Below are 23,160 nucleotides of genomic sequence, written 5' to 3' on the forward strand. Positions count from 1 at the left end.
AACGTTTCAGGCTGAGACCCTTCACTAAGACTGTTTGTTTATTTCGTTACTTAGCTGCTACCTGACATGCTAAGTTCTTCTAACACTTTGAGTGTGTTGCTCTGTGTTTCCAAAAGCTGCAGAATATCTTGTGTTTTATATCCGCATTTGTAAGTGGAGTGAACTTTGTGATTTGACACACCGAATGTCAGTTGATATTGAGTATATTGTTTGTGGGAGTTTGTTATGTTGAAGTAGCTGCTGAACTTTCTACATGAAAACATTGACTATTTCTGAGGCACGCGACCTGGAACCGGTGCTTGCAGACACTTTTCATGCCGCCTTGCCTGCCCACAGACTTCCGCGGTCAGAATTCGCCGTCGGTGACCGAGCGACCTAATGCGCAGGCGTAGGGGTCAGGGGTCGCAGTAGTTCCTTCCCGAATATTGCACATGCGCTCGGTGGACGAAATACTGTACTGCGGAGGATCGATAGCAGGTAGGAGCGGGGTTCTGGATGGGAGGTTTCATCAGCTCCTCGACTGAGGGACAGTTGTGCGGGTTTCGGATTAATCGTTGTCCCCGTACCCTGGTATAGTCCTTGTCCTTTCCCTCTTTCATACCCGGGCCCTGGGGAGTTTTCTGCTGACAACGAAGGCGTTGGTGCCATCTCAGCGGAGCATGCGCATCGCTGGGACCGTGAGGGGTCAGACCAGTCTCTCGATCGTGGGGCTTTCTGGGTAGAGAGGCAGCCATGGGTGACAATTCCAGTGTTTTCCCCGCAATACGTAGGGCGTGTTTGGAAGTGCAGGCGGAGGAAATCGGAGCTGATGGATCTCCCAAACACTGTCGAGGTCGAGTTCGAGTTCGATCTAAATCCGGGGATTACGGACTCAGAACAAAATTAAGTGGTTACTTGAAAATAAACCAAAACTGCGGAGACACTGAGTACGGGAGTTGACGGTGTATGATACGCTTCCAGTTAACTGTGTTCCAAGTCGATAAAAGTACGTTAGATCCTTAATTAAGAAACCAGCAAAGATGAATAATCTTATCGCGATTAAAAAAAAAATAATAAAATTAAAATTAGCGATAAAGCGAAATAAGAGTGACTAAACAACGGGGTGACCGGTTGGGACACCATTTGAGAGAAGGGTAGTGCAGTCTGATGTGACCAGAAAATAAAATTTTCCTGACTGCTATTGGTATCGCTTTGCTTTGGAAACTCAAGTAGAAAAGCTCAGTTTATTAAAGAAGAACGACATGTAGCAAAACAAATAATAGCTGCTCATTTAACGAAGTACACTTTTGATGGCGTCATCTCTGGCTTATCTGCCACTCTTGTGCCTCTCATTGTCATTCTGGAGACGTACAGCCCTTTCATCCGCCGTCTCTTCAGCTCTTCTGCTGTTTGTTGTTTGTCTCTGATCCTGGAGACGTGCATTCCTCTCCTCCTCTGTCTCTTCTTCTCTCATCTTTTTTTGTCCTGACTCTTTGATCCTGGAGTCGTGCGGCCCCGGCCTTATCCGATTATTGTTCTCTCCCTCTCCTTGCTGCTTCCCGACGACGTTTGGTGTCATCTCTTGACCATAATGTCCCCCTTCCCTTTCCACGCGGCATAATTAGGCTGACCATTTTTTTTTACCCTAATGCTGGATAGAAGATACGAAGCACCAACACCAAAGGATGCTGATTATTCTCGACGATGTGGTTGGCGCTCTCCTAAATGGACATGATACAGTCACTGCTGTCCTTTGACTGCAGTAAAGGGTTTTATGGGTGTTTCGAAGTACGTCATTACAATAAGATGTAATTATCTCGTATTGATGGGTGGCAGTGAGATCTGTCCCAATCCTGCAGAGGCTGATGGCGATGAGCAGAATGTGACCCCTCGAAATAGAGCTGCCCTGCCCTTTTGCTCTGGTAGGTGTCGCTGCTGAGGCTGGCTGTGCGCATGCGCCGGCCGGGCTGTCGCGTCCCGATTTCCATGACGGTGGATCGGGTCTCGGGTGAAAGCCAGCCTGTTGATTTTTGGCGAATGACCAATTTTATACGAATATATAACCCTGAACTTTGCCTGCATTCTGTAAGTTAGCGCATTTTAATTTGATTTAGCCAAAGAACGTCCCACTGTAATGCACTGTTTGCACTAATTGGAGGTCACAAACAGACAGACAGAGCATGAGAGTTTTAGTCGTATATAGATTGGCGTTTAAGTGAACGTGATTAAACGCAACTAGCGAAATAAGCGATTTACCAATAAAAAACACACCGCGGCTCACTCCCTCGGGACGAAACTGAGTCAGTCAAAGCGTGAATACATAACTGTACTCATTTGCTTCTCCCAAGCCCAAACCCAGGTAATAAACGCTCAACAAAATACAATACATGGCTCCTACATCCCAGCCCTTTATTACACTTTAATAATTACAATTACATACTATTAAAATAGGAGACTCAAAATCTTTAAGGATTAATATCTTAACATTTCTGCAAATATACTCTTTCTTCTTTCAGTCAAGTCATGTAACAGCCATTTAGGCCAGAGGCTGCCGGCACTTAGCCCAGTACAGAGTGATCTTTACTACCAATCTCTGTCAAGTTAAAGTTATGAATCTTTTGAGCTGTAGCTCCTCAAACTTCAACCTCCTTTCAAAGACAGATCTTGGTTATAGTCCTGTGCAGACAGCTGAACTTGATGTGCACCTGCTACACCTGAGTTTGTTGAATGCCTACAAGATGGCTTTTTAGAGCAGTTTGTCATTGAGCCTGCTAGAGGATCCGCTATACTGGATTGGGTGCTATAAACTGCAGGTGATTAGGGAGCTTAAGGTAAAAGAGCCTTGAGGAGGCAGTGATCACAATATGATTTTCAACTTGAAATTTGAGATGAGGAAGTAAAGTCTGACGTAGCAGTATTTCACTGGAGTAAAGGAAATTACAGTGGTATGAGAGAGGAGTTAGCCAAGGTACATTGGAAGGAGCTGCTGACAGGGATGACAGCAGAGCAACAATGGTGTGAGTTTTTTGGAAAAATGAGAAAGTTGGAGGATAGATGTATTCCAAAAATGAAGAAATCCTCAAATGGTAAAATAGTACACCCATGGCTGACAAGGGAAGTCAAAGCTAATATAAAAGCAAAAGAGAGGGCATACAAAAAAAGCACAAATTAGTGGGAAGACAGAGGATTGGGAACCCTACAGAGAGCAACTAAAAGAATCATTAGGACAGAAAAAATGAAATATGAAAGCAAGCGAGCAAACAATATCAAAGTGGATAGTGAAAGCTTTTTGAAGTACAGGTTTCCCCCGCCATCGGAAGGTAGAGCATTCCTATGAAACGGTTTGTAAGCTGGAATGTCGTAAAGCGAAGAAGCAATTACCATTTATATGGGAAAAATTGTGAGCGTTCGCAGACCCAAAAATAACCTACCAAATCATGCCAAATAACACATAAAACCTAAAATAACAGTAACATATAGTAAAAGCAGGAATGATATGATGAATACACAGCCTATATAAAGCCTCTGATCTGGGCCGACGTTTATGTGCTAGGCGGCACCTAATTAATTAGCTTGTTTATTTTGGCTTTTTTTCTTAAAGATGTGCTGGGTGCCTCCAGGCCACCGCTTCATTTTTCGTGGATCGGTATCTGTCCGCAGCCCGGAGGTTGGGGTGGTGGGACACTGGGGTGTCGTCTGTTTCCATCAGGGCAGGCAGGTCATCTTCTCCTATGACTGCCTGCCTCGATGTCGAAGGTCGAGGTTCGTCGTCTGCTGTGGCTAATGTGGAAGGCTTGCTTGACTTTTAACCTCACGCATTTTTCTATCATACAGTTCTTTGTAAGTACTCAAACCATCCTGCAAATTTGTCCTAAACCTACGTACCCTTTCAAAATTAAAGTTGTACTTTTCTGCAATCATTGCAGCGAAAATCTCACACAGTTGCTTCACGTTCAGTTCCTGGACGACTTCACTTTCGGGCCATTCGCTACTGCATTCGGTTTCGATTGTTATCCTTTCCTCTTCCAATTGCATCAGCTCTTCATCTATCAGTTCTTGTTCATGAGATGCCAAAACCTCTTCAACATCATCTTCGTCAACTTCCACAAGCCAAACTCACTTTGTCCTTACTTCGTTCACCATGATCGAAATGCTTAATTATGTCTAGTTTTACGCTAAGTGTAACACCCTTACGAGGTCTTTTAGGCTTTTCCGATACCTTAGAACTCATCTTGATTACGGCTGCTCACACGCATGTGTTTAAGCAATGCCGGTGAGAATGCCGTTCCGAATCCAGGTGAGAGTGGCTGCTCGGGGCGCGCACTGCTTTTTCCACACGCTGCCTTTTTTCGTAACTTTTTTCGTGACTATGTCTGTGACTGCAGTGTGTTTGAATAATGTCTCACAGCTGCTTTCTTTGGAGCAAGATAAGGGTTCAAGTTCGCCCAGATCCATATAAGATGTCTCTGAGCTTTTCATACCTTTTGATTTTGACAAAAAGCAGTACCTGATGGAAATTAGACAGAACATTGCTTTCTTAATTAAAGCACAAATTTATCGGATGTTCTTATCTTTGTCATTAAGTTGTGGCTCCAGCAAACCAGGTAGGACATTCCTTTCTTTAATTAAAGTGGCTGGAGTGTCTAACAAATTGATTGTACTTTTGTATCAATAGTCCATTGACTTGGCCAGAATAGTTATCAAACTGACTGTTCTATAAGACCATAAGACCATAAGACAAAGGAGCAGAGGTAGGCCATTCAGCCCATCGAGTCTACTCCGTCATTTTATCATGAGCTGACCCATTCTCCTATTTAGTCCCACTCCCCCGTCTTCTCACCATAACCTTTGATGCCCTGGCTACTCAGATACCTATCAATCTCTGCCTTAAATACACCCAATGACTTGGCCTCCACTGCTGCCCGTGGCAACAAATTCCATAGATTCACCACCCTCTGACTAAAAAAATTTCTTCGCATTTCTGTTCTGAAAGGGCGCCCTTCAATCCTTAAGTCATGCCCTCTCGTACTAGACTCCCCCATCATGGGAAACAACTTTGCTACATCCACTCTGTCCATGCCTTTTAAGATTCGAAATGTTTCTATGAGGTCTCCCCTCATTCTTCTAAACTCCAAGGAATACAGTCCAAGAGCGGACAAACGTTCCTCATATGTTAACCCTCTCATTCCCGGAATCATCCTAGCGAATCTTCTCTGTACCCTCTCCAACGTCAGCACATCCTTTCTTAAATAAGGAGACCAAAACTGCCCACAGTACTCCAAGTGAGGTCTCACCAGCGCCTTATAGAGCCTCAACATCACATCCCTGCTCCTATACTCTATTCCTCTAGAAATGAATGCCAACATTGCATTCGCCTTCTTCACTACTGACTCAACCTGGAGGTTAACTTTAAGGGTATCCTGTACAAGGACTCCCAAGTCCCATTGCATCTCAGAACTTTGAATTCTTTCCCCACTTAAATAATAGTCTGCCCATTTATTTTTTCTGCCAAAGTGCATAACCATACACTTTCCAACATTGTACTTCATTTGCCACTTCTCTGCCCATTCTTCCAATCTATCCAAGTCTCTCTGCAGACTCTCCGTTTCCTCAGCACTACCAGCCCCTCCAATCTATCTTCGTATCGTCAGCAAACTTAGCCACAAAGCCATCTATTCCATAATCCAAATTGTTGATGTACAATGTAAAAAGAAGCAGCCCCAACACTGATCCCTGTGGAACAGGACTGGTAACCGGCAGCCAACCAGAATAGGATCCCTTTATTCCCACTCTCTGTTTTCTGCCAATCAGCCAACGCTGTATCCACGTATGTAACTTTCCCATAATTCCATGGGCTCTTATCTTGTTAAGTAGCCTCATGTGTGGCACCTTGTCAAAGGCCTTCTGAAAATCCAAATATACAACATCCACTTCATCTCCCTTGTCTAGCCTACTGGTAATTTCCTCAAAAAATTGTAATAGGTTTGTCAACACACATCAAAGTTGCTGGTGAACGCAGCAGGCCAGGCAGCATCTGTAGGAAGAGGTGCAGTCGACGTTTCAGGCCGAGACCCTTCGTCAGGACAGTCCTGCTTGTGTTGCTTGGATTTCCAGCATCTGCAGAATTCCTGTTGTTTGCGTTTAAATAGGTTTGTCAGGCAGGATTTTCCCTTTAAGGAATCTATGCTGAGTTCTGCCTATCTTGTCATATGCCTCCAGGTACTCTGTAACCTCATCCTTGACAATTGACTCCAACAACTTCCCAACCACCGATGTCAAGCTAACAGGTCTATAATTTCCTTTTTGCTTCCTTGCCCCCTTCTTAAATAGCGGAGTGACACTTGCAATCTTCCAGTCTTCTGGAACCATGCCAGAATCTATCAACTTTTGAAAGATCATCACTAATGCCTCCGCAATCTCCACAGCTACTTCCTTCAGAACACGAGGTACATTCCATCTGGTCCGGGAGATTTATTCAGCTTCCTGAGTACTTTCTCTGTCATAATTGTGACTGTGCACACTTCTCTTCCCTGCCACCCTTGAGTGTCCGGTATACTGCTGATGTCTTCCTCAGTGAAGACTGATGCAAAATACTCGTTCAGTTCCTCTGCCATCTCCTTATCTCCCATTACAATTTCTCCAGCATCATTTTCTATCGGTCCTATATCTACTCTCACCTGTCTTTTACTCTTTATATACTTGAAAAAGCTTTCAGTATCCTCCTTGATATTATTTGCTAGCTTCCTTTCATAGTTAATCTTTTCTCTCTTAATGACCTTCTTGGTTTCCTTTTGTAAGGTTTTAAAAACTTCCCAATCCTCTGTCTTCCCACTAATTTTTGCTTCCTTGTATGCCCTCTCCTTTGCTTTAATTTTGGCTTTGACTTCTCTTGTCAACCATGGTTGCATCCTTTTTCCACTCGAAAATTTCTTCTTTTTTGGAATATACCTGTCTTGCACATTCCTCATTTCTTGCATAAACTCCAGCCACTGCTGCTCTGCTGTCTTTCCCACCAGTGTCCCTTTCCAGTCAACTTTGGCCAGTTCCTCTCTCATGCCACTGTAATTTCCTTTACTCCACTGAAATACCGACACATCAAATTTTGGCTTCTCTTTTTCTAATTTCACAGTGAACTCAATCATGTTATGATCACTGCCTCCAGAGGGTTCCTTCACCTCAATCTCTCTTATCACCTCCGGTTCATTACGCAGTACCCAATCCAGCACAGCCGATCCCCTAGTGGGCTCAACAACAAGCTGTTCTAAAAAGCCATCTCACAGACATTCTACAAATTCTCTCTCTTGAGATCCAGTGCTGACCTGATTTTCCCAATCTACTCGCATGTTAAAATTCCCCACAATTATCATAACACTGTCCTTCTGACAAGCCTTTTCTATTTCCAGTTGTAATTTTTAGTCCACATCCCTGCAGCTGTTTGGAGGCCTATAAATAACTGCCATCAGGATCCTTTTACCCCTGCTATTTCTTAGCTCAACCCATAAAGATTCTGCACCTTCCGATCCTATATCACCTCTTTCTAATGATTTAATATCATTTCTTACCAATAAAGCCATGCCTCCCCCTCTGCCTACCTTCCTATCCTTCCAATACACCGTGTATCCTTGGATGTTCAGCTCCCAGAGACATGCATCCTTTAGCCAGGTCTCAGTGATGGCCACAATATCATACCTGCCAGTCTGTAGCTGTACAACAAGATCATCCGCCTTATTCCTTATGCTGCGTGCTCTGTATCAATAGTCCATTGACTTGACCAGAAAGGTTATCAAACTGTTTGTTCTTTTGTATCGCTGGCCTTATAACTTCTGACAACTCTGACATCGGGCAGTGAACTTGTAGAACCGCCGGGGAGACGGGAAAGGATCACTCCCTGATGTCGGGTCCAAGTTCACTCGCCGGCTGAGCTCGAAGAAATAAACAGGTGAAAAGATAAGTAACGATCTTTTTGTGCTGTCGTTATTTGATCCAGCAAAGTTACATTTACACAAGTAGGATAGATAAAGAGGATGCAGTGGTTCTTGTATATTTGGACTTTCAGAAGGCCCTTGACAAGGTGCCACAGATGAGGTTGCTTACCAAGTTACGAGCCCATGGTATTACAGGAAAGTTACTAACATGGTTAGAGCATTGGCTGATTGGTAGGAGTCAGTGAGTGGGAATAAAAGGATCCTTTTCTGGTTGGCTGATAGTGACTAGTGGTGTTCCACAAAGGTAAGTAGGACTGGAAAAGCAGTTGGGACTGCTTTTTATGCTGTATATCAATGATTTAAATGGTTTTGTTGCCAAGTTTGTAGATGATATGAAGATTAGTGGAGGAAAAGGTAATGTTGAGAGAACAGGTCGGCTACAGAAGGACTTAAGACAGATTAGGAGAATGGGCAAGAGAGTGGCAAATGAAATACAATGTTGGAAAATGTATGGTCAAGCACTTTGGTAGTAGAAATAAATGTGCAGACTATTTTCTACACGGGAAGAGAATCCAAACATCTGAGACACAAAGGAACTTGGAAGTCGTTGTGCAGAACATCCTAAAGGTTAACTTGCGGGTTGAGTCGGTGGTGAGGAAGACAAATGCAATGTTAGCATTCATTTCAAGAGGTCTAGAATACAAGAGCAGGGATGTGATGCTGAGGCTTTATAAGGCACTAGTGAGGCCTCACCTTGAGTATTGTGAATAGTTTTGGGTTTCTCATCTAAAAAAAAAGTTGTGCTGGCATTGGAGAGGTTCAGAGGAGGTTCACAAGGAGGATTCCAGCAATGAAAGGGTTATCATACGAGGAATGTTTGGTAGCTCTGGGTCTGTATTCGCTGGAATTTAGGAGGATGAAGGGGATCTCATTGAAACCTTTCGAATGTTGAAAGGCCTAGACAGAGTAGATGTGGAAAGGATGTTTCCCATGGTGGGGGGGGGTGCATTCTTGGAAAAGAAGGCACAGCCTCAGGATAGAGGGGCCTCCATTTAACACAGAGATATGGAGAAATTTCTTTAGCCAGAGGGTGGTGAATTCGTGGAATTTGTTACCACAGGCAGCTGTGGAGGCGAGGTCGTTGGGTGTATTTAAGGAAGAGCTTGATTGGTTCTTGATTGGACATGGCATGAAAGGTTAAGGGGAGAAGGCTGGGGAGTGGGGCTGAGGAGGGCATAAAAGGATCAGCCATGATTGAATGGTGGACCAGACTCGATGGGCCAAATAGCCTAATTCTGCTCCTTTGTCTTATAAATCTTATAAATCCTCATCCATCTGGAAAGACTTGAATGACTATTCCCACGATCCAGGGGTTTCGAGGCACCGTGTCGTCAACAACAAGCAAAATCTCTCTTGGAAGTAAATTGTGTTTTATACCAGAAGTAAATTGTGTTTATACCTGAAGATGCCAAGTCAATGTGAAGAGCTGATAGAGCTGGACAGGTCAATAAACTGTACTCCTCCCACTCTTTATCTCAAAGGCCGATAGTCGTTCACTCCTACGTGTGTCAACGGAGGTTGATCTGGAGAGACCTGTCTGGAGGTGCATTTAGCATGTGCTGGCAACCTGGAGCTGCGTGCAACAGTTGGCAAACAGCACACTTAGACAGGATTCTTCTTATAGCTGTACTAGTGGTGGAAATCCAGTATTTTTGGCGCAACCTGTTGTTATGGCCACCATGTCCCACCTTTTGATGTAAATGCCTCAGAATGAGGTCTGAGATGTGAAGGTCCTTTGCTAGTATAACAGGATGTTTGGACTCTTCAGGCATGGCTGCCCTACTAAGCTGTTCACCAACTTTCACTATACCACCTTCAAGTACTGGACTGAGCTTGAATAAATGGCTGTTCCTTTTCACACTTTCTCCCCTTTACAAATTTGAGAATTCACCTGGAAATCTCTCTCTTTGGCAAAACCCAGTGATCTCCATTTCAGCCTTTCTGAGCTCCTCCGAGAGGTAATCTCTGCCGATCTGACCTCTGGTCTTCTCAAACAAAAGAAACTCTGCAGATGCTTGAAATCCAAGCAACACACACAAAATGCTGGAGGAACTCAGCAGGCCGGGCAGCATCTATGGACAAAAGTACAGTCGATTTTTTGGACAAGACCATTCAAGTCTTGCCGAAGGGTCTCGGCCTGAAACATCTACTGTACTTTTTTCCATCGGGTTTTCTCCAGCATTTTGTTTTTGGTCTTCTGAATCTCTCTTTCCATGTTGTTCTTCGTTCAAGTCAGACTGAGCAAGAGTGATGTTCACTTGCTTCCTCTTCTGACTAAGAAACAAGAGCCGGCTCTTAAATCTAAGGATCCAGGCCACTGTCTTCTTCAGATGGGTCCAGGATGAAAAGTGATGGATAATGTGTGTTACTGTGTTCAACTCCTATTCAGTCTGTATAGAATTCATTGTAACACTCCTCTTGACTTCCGGGTCATCTATCAAAAGTTCTCCAGAACAATTGGGATTCACAGGCCATTCCCAGTCAGGTTGAAGAGGATACTGAGGCCCTGACATCCATGTCTCATTCTTCAGGAATGCTTTCACCTTCACCCTCTAGTGGCCACATCTGCTGGATTGCTTGAAGTGTTTACATACCTCCATTAAGAATTTCTGAAACTCTGTTTACAACAAAAGTTCAGAACCTGGAATTTTTATTTTTGATACTTTACACAGTCCAAAGCAGTGAGTCTGGAAGCTGCAAGTACAATTCCTTCCTCCACAATTTGTCCAAACGGCTTGCCATTGTGTAGCTTCGTACGAGGGATGGAAACTGACTTCAATGGAGGCACCCTAGATTTTCCCATGATAAATGCACTGTGCACCTGTGGGTGCGTGTTGAGGATCACTGCTCCATAGCCCACTTCGCTTGCATCTGTAAAGTGATGTAACCACGTATGCACCTCAAATGCATCTCTCCTATTTCACGCACATCTGTTCTCACTCCATCCTCCTGTCACCCCACTAGGGATAGGGTTCCCCTTGTCCTCACCTACCACCCCACCAGCCTCCAGGTCCAACATATAATTCTCTGTAACTTCTGCCACCTCCAACGGGATCCCACCACCTAGCACATCTTTCCCTCCCCCCCTTTCTGCTTTCCGCAGGGATCGCTCCCTATGCGACTCCCTCGTCCATTCGTCCCCCCCCCATCCCTTCCCACCGATCTCCCGCCTGGTATTTATCCTTATAAGTGGAACAAGTGTTACACCTGCCCTTACACTTCCTCCCTCACCACCATTCAGGGCCCCAGACAGTCCTTCCAGGTGAGGCAACACTTCATCTGTCAGTCGGCTGGTGCTCCTGGTGTGGCCTTCTATATATTGGTGAGACCCGACGCAGACTGGGAGACCGTTTCGCTGAACACCTACGCTCTGTCCGCCAGAGAAAGCAGGATCTCCCAGTGGCCACACATTTTAATTCCACGTCCCATTCCCATTCTGATATGTCAATCCATGGCCTCCTCTACTGTCAAGATGAAGCCACACTCAGGTTGGAGGAACAACACTTTATATTCCGTCTGGGTAGCCTCCAACCTGATGGCATGAACGTTGATTTCTCTAACTTCCGTTCATGCCCCTCCTCCCCTTCTTACCCCATCCCTTATTTATTTATTTATCTCTCTCTCTCCCCCCCTCTTTTTTTTCTCTCTTTTCTCTCTCTTTCCCTCTCACAATCACTCCTTTCCTGCTCTCCATCTTCCTCTGGGCTCCCCTCCCCCTTTCTTTCTCCCTAGGCCTCCCGTCCCATGATCCTCCCCGTTCTCCAACTCTGTATCCCTTTTGCCAATCAACTTTCCAGCTCTTAGCTTCATCCCTCCCCTCCTGTCTTCTCCTATCATTTCGGATCTCTCCCTCCCCCTCCCACTTTCAAATCTCTTACTATCTCTTCTTTCAATTAGTCCTGACGAAGGGTCTTGGCCCGAAACATCGACTGTACTTCTTCCTATAGATGCTGCCTGGCCTGCTGCGTTCACCAGCATTTTGTGTGTGTTGCTGTAACCACGTAGCAGCAAGTTCTCCAAAATCCAGAAGTTTCAAACATCTAACAACCTAAAAATCTTCCAGCTGGCAGAGTTCTCCCAGCCAGTTTGTCTACTCATGAGAAACTGATGTCGGTGTAGTGTCATCCCAACCAAGAAGATAGCACCACTGGATTCAAGATTCCTAACAGATCAAAGATGGAACTAACTGTGGAGAGGATCCCTCTTTACCACAAATAGATAGAAGTTCATGAGAGAGACTGCTTCTTCCTCAGAGGACATTGACACAAGGCAGTCATCGTAGAAGCAATGCAAAATCTTACCCATCATCTTGCAACTGAACCATTCTTCATTGTCTTCTGCGCATTTCCCAAGAATGAAGTTGGCACAGCTCGGCGATGAAGTTACTCCAAGGAGATGACCACCATCCTAAAGTCCACCATATCTTGTCTGAGGTCAGTATCAGGCAGATCTGCATCTCCCGCTAGTACTTTAACCTGATGAAACATCGATTCAGTATATTAAAAACATGCAAAAACAGAAATAATATATATTTAAAAAGTGAGGTAATGTTCATGGGTTCAGTGTCCATTTAGGAATTGGATAGCAGAGGGGAAGAAACTGTTTCTGAATCGTTGAGTGTATGCCTTTAGGGTTCTGTACCTCCTTACTGATGGTAACAGTGAGAAAAGGACATGCCCTGGGTGCTGGAGGTCCTTAATAATGGACGCTGCCTTTCTGAGACACTGCTCCTTGAGGATGTCCTGAGTACTTTGTAGGCTAGTACCCAAGATGGAGCTGACTAAATTTACAACCCTCTGCAGCTTCTTTCAGTCCTGTGCAGTAACCCCCCCCCCCCAATACCAGACAGTGATGCAGCCTGTCAGAATGCTCTCCACAGTACATCTATAGAAGTTTTTTTGAGTGTTTTGGTTGACATGCCAGATCTCTTCAAACTCCTAATGTAGTATAGTCGCTGTTTTGCCTTTTTTATAACTGCATCGATATGTTGGGTCCTCAGAGATCTTGACACCCAGGAACCTGAAACTGCTCACTTTCTCTACTTCTGAGGATTGATATGTGTTCCTTCATCTTCCCCTTCCTGAAGTCCACAATCAGCTCTTTCGGCTTACTGACGTTGGGTGCAAGGTTGTTGCTGTGACACCACTCCACTAGTTGGTGTATCTCACTCCTGTACACCTTCTCGTCTGCATCTGAGATTCTACCAAAATGGTTGTATTGTCAGCAAATTTATAGATGGTATTTGAGCTACGCCTAGCCACACAGTCATCAATATAGAGAAAGTAGAGCAGTGGGCTAAGCACACACCCCTGAGGTGCACCAGTGTTGATTGTCAGCAAGGAGGAGATATCACCAGTCTGCACAGATTATGGTCTTCCAGTTAGGAAGTCGAGAATCCAATTGCAGAGGGACGTACTGAGGCCCAGGTTCTGTAACTTATCAATCAGGATTGTGGAAATGATGGTATTACATGCTGAGCTAGAGCTGATGAACAGTATTCTGACGTAGGTTCAAAGGTCAAATTTAATGTCGGAGAAATGTATACAATATACATCCTGAAATGCTTTTTCTTCGCAAACATTCACGAAAACAGAGAAGTACCCCAAAGAATGAACGACAATTAAATGTGAAAACCCCAAAGTGCCCCCGAGCTTCCCCGTCCTGCACGTAAGCGGCAGCGAGTGAAGATCCCCCTCCCCCACCAGCAAAAAAAAGTGCATCGTTACCACAAAAGTTTCACATTTCATCCGACAGTCGACTAACCAAAGGTGTTTGTGTTGTCCAGGTGGTCTAAGGCCGTGTGGAGCCATTGAGACTGCATCTGCTGTTGACCTGTTGTGGCGATAGGCAAATTGCAATGGATCCAAGCCCTTGCTGAGGCGGGAGTTCAGTCTAGTCATGACCAACCTCTCAAAGCATTGATGAGAGTGCTATTGGGCGATAGTTATTAAGGCAGCTCACATTATTCTTATTAGGCACTGGTATAATTGTTACCTTTTTGAAGAAAATGGGAACTTATGCCCATAGAGGTTGAAAATGTACTTGAATACTCCCGCCACTTGGTTGGCACAAGTTTTCAGAGCCTTACCAGGTACTTCATCGAGACCTTCTGCCTTGTGAGGGTCCACCCTCTTTAAAGACAGGGATCACAGGGTCACCAACTGCAGCAGAGATCTTCACGGCTGTAGCTATATTCTCCATATTGTCGTATTCTTTATGAAAGTCCACGTATTAGCAGGCCTGTCCAGCTCACGCATGTACTGCATTTCTTCTGAGGCATTGCACCAGCCTGCAGCCAAAAGACTCTAGCCTTAAGGAGTTTTCATGTTTTCAGATTTAATAGGTACCCAAGGAAGAGCCTTTTGCATGTAGGCAGATGCAATTTTCTGTTTATTACCAAAATGTTCCTTAAGTAAAGCAGGGAAGTTGGGAAGGAAGTGGAGAAGCAGGACCTCAAAGGTAATAACCTCAGGATTACTGCCCCTGTGCCATGGGACAGTGAATATAGGAACAGTGTGAGGTGGAGAATAAATGCGTGACTGAGGAATTGCAGCAGGAGGTAGGTGTCAGATTTCTGGATCATTGGGACCTCTTTTGGGGCAGGGGTGATCTGCACTAAAAGGACAGGTTGCACTTGAATCCTAGAGGGACCATTGTCCTGGCAGGGAGGTTTGCTAAGGCTATTGGGGAGAGTTTAAACTAGAATTGCAGTGGGGTGGGAACCGAACTGAAGAGACGGAGGAAGAGGCATTTGGCTCACAAACAGAGAAAGTACCAATACAACTGCCACAGAAATTTTTTCAAGAGTTAAGTAAATGTGTGAGGAAATTTCTTTGGAAAGGTAAGATGTCAAGAATATCATTGGAAAAATTGACATGGAAATTTGAGTTAGGAGGGTTACAACTTCCAAATTTTAAGAATTATTATAAAGCAAAGCAACTTAGATTTATTGCATCTTTCTTTGACGAATGAAAAGCAGCATGGATTAGAATAGAATTAGATAAGATAGGAGAAAATATACCCGAAGAATTTATATATATAAGTGGGAATGTAAATGGCTACGGGAAAAGAAAGAATCTCCTATATTAAAACATTTGATTGATCTATGGAATAAGATAAATGTTGATGATGAAATAAATAAATCTTTATTAGCAAGGAGACCTTTGTTCCAAAACAGACTTATTCCTTTTACAATGGACAATCAACTTTTATATAATTGGTACCAAAAAGGGATTAGATGTATAGGAGACTGTTATGAAGGAGGTATATTGATGTCATTTGAACAACTAAAGAATAAATATAAAATATCAAATAACATTTTTTTTGTTACCTTCAATTAAGGGCTTATTTAAGAGACAAACTGGTCACACAATGTTTTTGCCGAAACCTAATGAAATTGAAATTTTAATTCAAAAAGGAAAAATTAAAAAATTTATTTCTTTTATGTATAATCTGATTCAAAAGGTCCCACACGGGAGATTAGTGTGCAAACTTAAAGCACACGGTATTGGGGGTAAGGTATTGATGTGGATAGAGAATTGGTTGGCAGACAGGAAGCAAAGAGTGGGAATAAACGGGACCTTTTAAGAATGGCAGGCAGTGACTAGTGGGGCACCGCAAGGCTCAGTGCTGGGACCCCAGTTGTTTACAATATATATTAATAACTTGGATGACGGAATTAAATGCAGCATCTCCAAGTTTGCGGCTGACACAAAGCTGGGCGGCAGTGTTAGCTGTGAGGAGGATGTTAAGAGGATGCAGGGTGACTTGGATAGGTTAGGTGAGTGGACAAATCCATGGCAGATGCAATTTAATATGTATAAATGTGAGGTTATCCACTTTGGTGGCAAAACCAGGAAAACAGATTATTATCTGAATGGTGGCCGATTAGGAAAAGGGGAGGTGCAATGAGACCTGGGTGTCATTATACACCAGTCATTGAAAGTGGGCGTGCAGGTACAGCAGGCGGTGAAAAAGGCGAATGGTACGCTGGCATTTATAGCAAGAGGATTCGCGTACAGGAGCAGGGAGGTACTACTGCAGTTGTACAAGTCCTTGGTGAGACCACACCTGGAATATTGTGTGCAGTTTTGGTCCCCTAATCTGAGGAAAGACATCCTTGTCATAGAAGGAGTACAAAGAAGGTTCACCAGATTGATGAACGCAGCAGGCCAGGCAGCATCTCTAGGAAGAGGTGCTGCCTGGCCTGCTGCGTTCACCAGCAACTTTTATGTGTGTTGCTTGAATTTCCAGCATCTGCAGAATTCCTGTTGTTCACCAGATTGATTCCTGGGATGGCAGGACTTCCATATGATGAAAGACTGGATGAACTAGGCTTATACTCGTTGGAATTTAGAAGATTGAGGGGGGATCTCATTGAAACGTATAAAATCCTAAAGGGATTGGACAGGCTAGATGCAGGAAGATTGTTCCCGATGTTCGGGAAGTCCAGAACGAGGGGTCACAGTTTGAGGATAAAGGGGAAGCCTTTTAGGACCGAGATGAGGAAAAACTTCTTCACACAGAGAGTGGTGAATCTGTAGAATTCTCTGCCACAGGAAACAGTTGAGGCCAATTCATTGGCTATATTTAAGAGGGAGTTAGATATGGCCCTTGTGGCTAAAGGGATCAGAGGGTATGGAGGGAAGGCTGGTACAGGGTTCTGAGTTGGATGATCAGCCATGATCATACTGAATGGCGGTGCAGGCTCGAAGGGCCGAATGGCCTACTCCTGCACCTATCTTCTATGTTTCTATGTGAAAACAGACACTTAAAACAAGGAATTCACAAGTCAAGACAAAAATGGGAAACGGATTTGAGTATTAATATTGAAACAAATTGGTCAAGACTATGTCTTGACAGTATGACAAATACAATAAATGTTCAACTCAGATTAGTACAATATAATTTTTTACACCAATTATATGTTACACCGCAGAAAATAAATAGATTAAATTCAAACTTATCTGATCACTGTTTTCGGTGTAATCAAGAAATTGGTACTTTCTTACATTCTACTTGGTCTTGTTCCAAAATTCAACCTTTTTGGCTAAATTTAAGAGTTTTATTGGAACAAATTATTGGAACTCAACTTCCACATAACCCTATATTATTTTTATTAGGTGACATTGAAGGGATAAAACCGAAACTTAAAATGAATAAATACCGGAAAGAATTTATAAAAATCGCATTGGCAGTGGCCAAGAAGGCTATAGCAGTTATTTGGAAATCGGATTCGTATTTAAGTATGGATTGTCAGAATAATGAAATTTTTAGCTGTATTCCACTTGAAAAAATTACTTATAATTTAAGAGATAAATATGATACATTTTTGAATATTTGGCACCCTTATTTACAAAAGATAGGTTGGCATATCTAGGTGCTCCGCTGATAAAGATATTGGTCCTTTGGGGAAAGTAACAAATAAATATATTAAATTTATTTGGAATCCCATGGAGCATGTGGAGACCTTCCATATCCAGGCAGTCTTTCTTTCGTTCTTTCTTTTCTTTTTCTTGTCCTTCTTTTAGGTAGGGGTATATATTGGAGGGAAGGGTTAAGGGGAGGGGGAGGGTAGATATTATTTCATGTAATCAAGTTTGAAAACTCAGTAAAAATTATATATAAAAAAAACAAATAGAGAAAGCTTGGAGACAATATTAGAGGGAGGATAGGCAGGGGATAGAGAAGGGATATGCTCACACCGATGGTTTGAGACGTGTCTATTTTAACTTAAGAGGCATCATGAACAAAGCGGATGAGTTTAGAGTGTGGATCAGTAATAGGAGCTATGATGTTGTGGCCATTACAGAGACTTGGGTGGCTCAGGGGCAGGAATGGTTACTGAGAATGCCAGGCTTTAAATGTTTCAGAAAGGACAGGGAGTGAGGCAAAAGAGGTGGGGGCATGGCACTGCTGATCAGAGATAGTGTCATGTGCAGAAAAGAAGGAAGACATGGAGAGACTGTCTACTGAGTCTCTGTGAGTGGAAGTTAGAAACTGGAAGGGATCAATAAATCTACTGTGTGTTTTTTATAGACCACCCAATAGTAACAGGAACATCGAGGAGCAGATAGGGAGACAGATTCTGAAAGGGTGTAATAAAAATAGTGTTGTTGTGGTGGGAGATTTTAGTTTCCCAAGTATTGATTGGCATCTCCCTAGAGCAAGGGGTTTAGATGGGTGGAGGTTGTTAGGTGAGTTCAGGAAGGTTTTGTAGATAAGCCTACAAAAGGAGAGGCTGTACTTGATCTGGTATTGGGAAATGAACCTGGTCAGGTGTCAGATCTCTCAGTGGGAGAGCATTTTGGAGATAGTGATCACAATTCTATCTCCTTTACCATAGCATTGGAGAGGGATAGGAACAGACAAGGTAGGAAAGTATTTCATTGGAGTAAGGGGAAATGTGAAGCTATCAGGCAAGAACTTGGAAGCATAAATTGGGAAAAGATGTTCTCAGGGAAATGTACAGCAGAAATGTGGCAAATGTTCAGGGGATATTTGCGTGGCGTTCTGAATAGGTACATTTCCATGAGACGGGGAGGATGGTAGGGTACAGGAACTGTGGTGTACAAAGACTGTTGTAAATCTAGTCAATAAGAAAAGAAAAGCTTAAGAAAGGGTCAAAAAAACTAAGAGATCGAGAAGGTTATAAGGCTAGCAGGAAGGAGCTTAAGAATGAAATTAGGAGAACCAGAAGGGACCATGAGAAGGCCTTGGCGAGCAGGATTAAAGAAAAACCTAAGGCATTCTACAAGTATGTGAAGAGCAAGAGGATAAGATGTAAGAGACTAGGACCAATCAGGTGTGACAGTGGGAAAGTGTGTATGGAACCGGGGCAGATAGCAGAGTATTTAATGAATACTTTACTTCAGTATTCACTACACGAAAGGATCCTGGTGACTGTAGGGATGATTTACAGTGGATTGAAAAGCTTGAGCATATAGACATTAAGAAAGAGGATGTGCAGGAGCTTTTGGGAAAGCATCAAGTTGGATATGTCTCTGGGGCCGGACGAGATGTACCCCAGGTACTGTGGGAGGCGAGGAAGCAGATTGCTGAGCCTCTGGCAAAGATCCTGGCATCATCAGTGGGAACGGGAGAGGTTCCAGAGGACTGGAGGGTTGCGGATGTTGTTCCATTAGTCAAGAAAGGGAGTTGAGTTAGCCCAGGAAGTTAGACCGGTGAGTCTTACTTCAGTGGTTGGTAAGCTGATGGAAAAAATCCTGAGAGGCAGGATTTATGAACATTTGGAGAAGCATAATATGATTAGGAATAGTCAGCATGGTTTTGTTAAAGGCAGGTTGTGCCTTACGAGCTTGACTGAATTTTTTGAGGATGTGACTAAACATGTTGATGAAGATAGATGTACTGTATATAGATTTCAACAAGGCATTTGATAAGGCTTATTGAGAAAGTAAGGAGGCAAGGGGATCCAAGGGGACCTTGCTTTGTGGATCCAGAATTGGCTTGCCCACAGAAGGCAAAGTGTAGATGGGTCATATTCTGCATGGAGGCCAGTGACCAGTGGTGTGCCTCGTGGATCTGTTCCAGGACCCCTTCACTTCGTGATTTTTAAAAAATAACCTGGATGAGGAACTGGAGGGATGGGTTAGTAAATTTGCTGATGACACAAAGGTTGAGGGTGTTGTGGATAGTGCAGAGGGCTGTCAGAGGTTACAGCGCGACATCAACAGGATGCAAAACTGGGCTGAAATGTGGCAGATGGAGTTCAATCCAGATAAGTGCGGGGTGGTTCATTTTGGTCGGTCAAATATGATGGCAGATTATAGTGTTAATGGTAAGACTCTTGGCAGTGTGGAGGATCAGAGAGATCTTGGGGTCCGAGTCCATAGGATACTCAAAGCTGCTGCGCAGTTTGACTCTGTGGTTAAGAAGCCATACGGTGCATTGGCCTTAATCAACCGTGGGATTGAGTTTAAGAGCCGAGAGGTAATGTTACAGCTATATAGAACCCTGGTCAGACCCTACTTGGAGATCCACGAGTTCCCTCATCGAGTTCCAATACGCAAATGACAACAGTGTTGCAGCTCTTTCAGAAAACCACCTACAACAGATTCTGACTGCCTTCAACCGTGCATACACGAAACTTGGACTTACCATCAATTCCAAGAAGACTCAGTAAACACAAAATAATCTGCAGATACTGGGGTCAAAGCAACACTCACAACACGCTGGAGGAACTCAGCAGGTCAGGCAGCGTCCGTGGAAAAGATCGGTTGATGTTTCGGGCCGGAACCCTTGTTCTTGGTAAACATTTTGTAAATACTGATCATTTTATCTCTTTAGTACCATTAAAGTATAAACTATTTGATAATAACAGTCTGCATTTCAAACATTGTGATCAGTCCAGAACAATAAGACATTGTGTCCTTAGCACAAAGCAATGGTCTTAAAATCAGGTGTGGCTCGTTACTGGATCTCAAGATATCATAATGAAATTTAAACAACTGTCAAAATTACACTCATTTATTCCTGTAAGTGTAATCAGACAACCCAGTTTCAACAACAGTGTTACTTAAAAAAAATCATAAATCAACACAAGTAGTTGCGATTTCTTAAATTAAAAAGCAACAGCGTAAGCAATATTCCATTCTAAAAATTCCCTGAACATAAGTTGGCTTACAATGAAAGATAACATGGCGCTGGAGTTCAATAAAGTAACTAAAAACCACACTAGTCCATCTTAACTACAGATGTCCCCCGCTTTTCGAACGTTCGCTTTACGAAACCTCACTGTTACGGAAGACCTACATTAGTTCCCTGTTTTCGCTTTCAGAAGGTGTTTTCTCTGTTACGAAAAAAAATCAGCGCACAATAAAAAATCAGCGCGCAGAAAAAAATCAGTGCGCGATAAAAAGCAGCGCGCGCCCCGAGCAGCCGCTCTCCCCCGGATTCGGAACGGCTTTCTCGCCAGCATTGCTGAAACACGTGCCTGTGAGCAGCCGTTTGCAAGATGAGTTCTAAGGTGTCGGAAAAGGCTAAAAGAGCTCGTAAGGGTGTTACACTTAGCGTAAAACTAGACATAATTAAGCATTTTGATTGTGGTGAACAAAGTAAGGACAACGTGAGTTTGGCTTGTGGAAGCTGACGAATAGTCCCCCACCCTGCTCTCATGACTATACTCCTTCCCCATATGAAACCACCACGGTGAGCTTCACAGCTGAACAGGTGAGAAGACAGCTGAAACGTCTCAAACCAAGCAAGGCTGCAGGACTGGATGGTGTCAGTACCAGGGTGCTCAAAGCCTGTGCCCCTCAGCTGTGTGGAGTACTTCGCCATGTCTTCAACCTGAGCCTGAGGCTCCGGAGGGTTCCTGTGCTGTGGAAGACATCCTGCCTTGTTCCTGTGCCGAAAACGCCGTGCCCCAGCGGCCTCAATGACTACAGACCGGTGGCATTGACCTCCCACATCATGAAGAATCTGGAGAGACTTGTTCTGGAGCTGCTCCGGCCTGTGGTTAGGACACACTTAGACCCCTCCAGTTTGCCTACCAGCCCCGACTAGGAGTTGAGGATGCCATCGTCTACCTGCTGAACTGTGTCTACGCCCACCTGGACAAGCCAACAAGCACTGTGAGGGTCATGTTTTTTGACTTCTCCAGTGCGTTCAGTGCGCTCTGCTGGGGGAGAAGTTGACAGCGATGCAGGTGGACGCTTTCCTGGTGTCATGGATTCTTGATTACCTGACTGGCAGACCACAGTACGTGTGCTTGCAACACTGTGTGTCTGACAGAGTGATCAGCAGCAATGGGGCTCCACAGAGGACTGTCTTGTCTCCCTTTCTCTTCACCATTTACACTTCGGACTTCAACTACTGCACAGAGTCTTGTCATCTTCAGAAGTTTTCGGATGACTCTGCCATAGATGGATGCATCAGCAAGGGAGATGAGGCTGAGTACAGGGCTATGGTAGGAAACTTTGTCACATGGTGTGAGCAGAATTATCTGCAGCTTAATGTGAAAAAGACTAAGGAGCTGGTGGTAGACCTGAGGAGAGCTAAGGCACCGGTGACCCCTGTTTCCATCCAGGGGGTCAGTGTGGACATGGTGGAGGATTACAGATACCTGGGAATACGAATTGACAATAAATTTGTCTGGTCAAAGAACACTGAGGCTGTCTACAAGGAGGGTCAGAGCCGTTTCTATTTCCTGAGGAGACTGAGGTCCTTTAACATCTGTCGGACAACGCTGAGGATGTTCTACGAGTCTGTGGTGGCCAGTACAATTATGTTTGCTGTTGTGTGCTGGAGCAGCAGGCTGAGGGTAGCAGACACCAACAGAATCAACAAACTCATTAGTAAGGCCAGTGATGTTGGGGGGGATGGAACTGGACTCTCTCACGGTGGCGTCTGAAAAGAGGATGCTGTCCAAGTTGCATGCCATCTTGGACAATGTCTCCCCTCCACTACATAATGTACTGGTTGGGCACAGGAGTACATTTAGCCAGAGACCCATTCCACCAAGATGCAACACAGAGCGTCATAGGAAGTCATTCCTGCCTGTGGCCATCAAACTTTACAACTCCTCCCTTGGAGGGTCAGACACCCTAAGCCAATAGACTGGTCCTGGACTTATTTCCTGGCATAATTTACATATTACTATTTATTTATTTATGGTTTTATTACTATTTAATTATTTATAGTGCAACTGTAATGAAAACCAATTTCCCCCGGGATCAATAAAGTATGACTATGACTATGACTGATGTTGAAGAGGTTTTGGCTTCCCATGACCAAGAACTGATAGATGAAGAGCTGATGCAATTGGAAGAGGAAAGGATAACAATCGAAACTGAATGCAGTAGCAAAATGAACGTGAAGCAACTGCGTGAGATTTTCGCTGCAATGATAAAGTACGACTTTAAATTTGAAAGGGTACGTCGGTTTAGGAAATATTTGCAGGATGGTTTGAGTGCTTACAAAGAACTGTATGATAGAAAAATGCACGAGGCTCAGCAGTCAAGCAAGCCTTCCACATCAGCCACAGCAGACAACAAACCTCAACCTTCAACATCGAGGCGGGCAGTCATAGCAGAAGATGAGCTGCCTGCTCTAATGGAAACAGATGACACCCCAGTGTCCCACCACCCCAATACCCAGGCCGTGGACAGATACCGATTCGCGGAGAATGCAGCAGTAGCCGGGAGGCACACAGCACATCTTTAAGAAAAAAGCC

At 44.0% G+C, this 23,160-nt stretch overlaps 1 protein-coding gene across 1 annotated transcript in view; it reads left to right on the plus strand.

The window, feature by feature from the left end:
- Window positions 1–398: 398 nt before the first annotated feature.
- The window catches only part of LOC134358632 (zinc finger protein 235-like), a 30,340-nt gene continuing 7,578 nt past the window's right edge, over window positions 399–23,160 (plus strand). Inside the window, exon 1 of the mRNA XM_063071100.1 lies at window positions 399–477. The gene's annotated coding sequence lies outside the window, so the exon portion shown is untranslated. The remainder of the gene's footprint in view (window positions 478–23,160) is intronic.

This window comes from Mobula hypostoma, chromosome 18 (assembly GCF_963921235.1).
Source record: "Mobula hypostoma chromosome 18, sMobHyp1.1, whole genome shotgun sequence".
In the NCBI taxonomy this organism is placed as follows: domain Eukaryota; kingdom Metazoa; phylum Chordata; class Chondrichthyes; order Myliobatiformes; family Myliobatidae; genus Mobula; species Mobula hypostoma.